We start from the raw sequence: 4039 nt of genomic DNA, 5'->3' as shown, positions 1-4039 counted from the left end.
CCAAACGCAGCAATAGGACACTTCCTCTTGTGTCGTTGAACCTCGAGCTTGAAAAGGTTGTGAGGAAAAATTGAAGAGAAAAGAGGGCGATAGCTAACGGTGCTACTTCAAGTGAGCCGCAAGTTGAGGTTGAGTCCAATCATTCTAATTCTAGTGAATCTAGTGGAGGCACCATTCCATTATAATAACCGATAAATTCTCCAAATTCTCCACCTATCCTCCATTTCGACATGGCTCAACCGAAAAAAACATTGAGAGAGTTTGGTGTCCCTACACCATATCAAGAAGCGAGTGGGATTGTTACTCCCACTACCGAGGTAAAAAATTTTAAGATAAGGCCCGCCCTTATCACCTTGATCGAGGGTCATCAATTCTCCGGGGCCAAGCATGAGGATCCTATTGCACATCTTAAGCAATTCACACGGTATTGTAGCACCATGAAGGCAAATGGGGTGACTCCGGAATACATCCTTCTAAGTATGTTCAAATTTTCTCTCACGGGGAGTGCAAGTGATTGGCTTTATAGGTTGACTCAATACTCATTGACAACTTGGAATGAGGTAAATTTGGCGTTTCTTGGGAGGTTCATACCTCTTGGAAGAACGGCGGAGTTGAGACCCAAAATTTCAAATTTCCAACAAGAACCCGATGAGTCTCTCTATGATGCTTGGGAGAGATACAAGAGCTACCAAAAACAATGCCCACATCATGGTATGGAAGATTGGATCTTATTACATGGGTTCTATAGGGGTCTCTTGAGGCGGATCGCATACTATTGGATAAAGCATCGGGTGGTCCACTCATGAACAAGCCACCATTGGAAGCACTTAAAATAATCGAGAAGGTGGTGCAAAACTACACCAATTGGAGTCATGATGAGAGGAAATCTGCTAAAAAGGGAGGAAGGTATGAGGTTAGTGCTATCAATATGCTTAGCTCAAAATTAGATGCCTTGTCCTCTAAATTTTATCAAATGCAATCTTCTCCCCCTCCCATTTCCCCTCTCCAAAACTCACATGCATCTAATTCTTCAAATGATAATGTGTCTATGCAATTGGTGTCTTGTGAAGTATGTGGTGGTGAAGACCATATGTCTTTGGAGTGTCCTTTGTTGAATGAGCAATGTTCCCCTTCCCATTCTATGGAACAAGTTAATAATGTGCATGCTAATCCTAGGTTCGACCCCTACTCCAACACCTATATTGAGGGATGGAAACATCACCCCAATTTTGGTTGGAGAAGTGGCCAAACCCAAGTGCAAGTAGTGGTCAAGGTCAAGCTAGTGGTGGTGGTAACTATGTGTCTAATAATCAACGGAATTATAGAAATGATAATAGGTACCAACAAAAAGGCCAATACTCTTTCCACTCACAACCCACTCGGTTTCAATGGAGGTGTAAGACAAAATCTAGCTCCTATTCCTAAACCACCACTTCAAATTCAAGCCCTACCTCCTCCTAAGTCTAATTTAGAAAGCATGATTGAGACATTCATCAACACCCAAACTAAAAAGACAAATGACTAAGAGGAAAGCTTAAACCAAATGCAAACCCACAATAAAATCTTGGAAAATCGAATGGCCCAAATAGCTAGTGCCCTCAAAGGCAAGTGTAGTACCTCATTGCCTAATCAAGGTCTAGATCCTAGAGAGCAAGCCAATGCCATTGTAGCTAGAAGTGGGAAAAGCTTTGGGGAAGTTCAAGGGAAGGGAATGCAACATGACTTAGAAGGTGAGAAGTCAAAAGAAAATGTTATACAAATGAGTGATTCCCATGGAGAGTTGAAAGTGGAAAAAGCAAAAGAGAAAGAAGAAGAGAAAAACAAAGAGAAAGAAGTTGAAAAAGAAAAAAAAAAGAGTGAAATCCCGCTTCATGTGGCAAAGCTTCCCTTTCTGGGTCTAGACTTGATGAACAATTTGCTAAATTTTTAGAAGTCTTGAGAAAGCTTTATGTTAACATACCATTCACCGATGCTATAAAACAAATGCCAACTTATGCTAAATTTCTTAAAGACATTTTGAGTAATAAAAGAGAAGTTGACTTTGTGGAAACGATTAATATGCCGAAAAATTGTAGTGCAATTATTCAAAATAATTTGCCCACTAAACTTAAAGATCTCGGTAGTTTTTCTACTCCATGTGCTATTGGTGAAATGGTAATTGATCGTGCTTTGTGTGATCTTGGTGCTAGCATAAGCTTGATGCCCCTCTCTATGTGCAAAAGACTTGGCCTACACGAGGTGAAAAAAGGCCTTTGGCAGCGGTTCTAACCCGGTCTAAGGCACCGGTTTGATCCGCTGCCTATGTCAGGGGTGCCAAAAAGCATATATTTAGCACCGGTTCAAAACCGGTGCCATAGGGTAAAATAGGCACCGGTTAACCGGTGCTCTATGCCCACTTAGGCACCGGTTAACCGGTGCCTTAAACTGCTCTCCCACCAATTTTTTTTTTTGGTGGTAGCTATTTTAGGCACCGGTTGCTGCCTAACCGGTGCCTATTCACCATTTTTTTTTTGTTTTTTTTTTTTTCCAATTTTCGTGCAATAATATTTTTTAAAAAAAAACCTGTTTCCAGCAATTATAATAACCTGTAATTCCAGCAATTATATTAAATATAATAATTAATAATATTATTATTATAATAACTAATAATAATAATATTATTATTAATTATTACAATATGATACAAAAATAATATTAAAAACAAGAATTCAATTATATATATAGATATAAATATTCTCAAACGCAATACAAAAAAAAAAGTTGCTTATATATACAAATAATAGTAAGTACATATATAATGAATAATAATTTATATAGTTCAAAAGTTAACATAAATAATTTACAATTACAATGCCATTTACATGTTGAAGGTGATAAAAGACGTCAACATGTCACGAACTTCATTAAGCTCCTTGATTGTCAACGGACCATCCTTTTGGACCTTGCAAAACTTGAAATACAAAAACATTATGTTAAAATTAATTAATTAGGCAAAACAATATGTATTTTATCAAATATTACCTATATGACTTCTATGTAGCCCATTTTCTACATTACTTATCAAATGAACTATTTCTTTCTCATAACATGTCAATGTTGGGTAGTTGTATGTGTGTAAGCCCTAAAATTGTATCGGAGAGCATTTTATTAAGGTTTATGACGCTTTTTACTCAAAATGGCCCGAATATGGCCTATATGACTTTACTTTGCCTATTTCCTACATTTCTTATTAAATGAACTTTATTTATCTCATAACATGTCAATATTATCTAGTTATAGGTGTATAAGGAAAGAAATCACATCAAAAGAGCATATTAACACAAAATGGCCCTAATATAGCCCATATGACTTCTATTCACCTTTCTTGTGAAATATCCTTTTTGTTTCTCATAACATGTCATTGTTGGATAATATTAGGTGTCTAAGGCTAGAAATCACATCAATATATCATTTCAATAAGTTTAACAATGCATTTTACTCAACATGGCCCAAATAGGGCTTATATGACTTCTATGTAGCCCATTTTCTACATTACTTATCAAATGAATTATTTCTTTCTCATAACATATCAATGTTGGGTAGTTGTATTTGCGTAAGCCCTAAAATTGTATAGGAGAGCATTTTTTTTAAGGTTTATGACGCTTTTTACTCAAAATGGCACGAATATGGCCAGTATGACTTTACTTTGCCCATTTCCTACATTTCTTATTAAATGAACTTTATTTATCTCATAACATGTCAATATTATCTAGTTATAGGTGTATAAGGAAAGAAATCACATCAAAAGAGCATATTAACACAAAATGACCCTAATATAGCCCATATGACTTCTATTCACCTTTCTTGTGAAATAGCCTTTTTGTTTCTCATAACATGTCATTGTTGGATAATATTAGGTGTCTAAGGCTAGAAATCACATCAATATAGCATTTCAATAAGTTTAACAATGCATTTTACTCAACATGGCCCAAATAGGGCTTATATGACTTCTATGTAGCCCAGTTTCTACATTACTTATCAAATGAATTATTTCTTTCTC

At 36.1% G+C, this 4039-nt stretch overlaps 1 pseudogene; it reads right to left on the bottom strand.

Annotated features, from left to right (window-relative positions):
* Positions 1-614: 614 nt before the first annotated feature.
* On the bottom strand, positions 615-715 carry LOC145560890 (small nucleolar RNA R71; annotated as a pseudogene).
* Between the last annotated feature and the right edge of the window lie 3324 nt (positions 716-4039).

The sequence above is a fragment of the Chenopodium album genome, chromosome 9, assembly GCF_948465745.1.
Source record: "Chenopodium album chromosome 9, dcCheAlbu1.1, whole genome shotgun sequence".
NCBI classification, from domain to species: domain Eukaryota; kingdom Viridiplantae; phylum Streptophyta; class Magnoliopsida; order Caryophyllales; family Amaranthaceae; genus Chenopodium; species Chenopodium album.
This window is presented reverse-complemented; position numbering and strand designations above follow the sequence as displayed.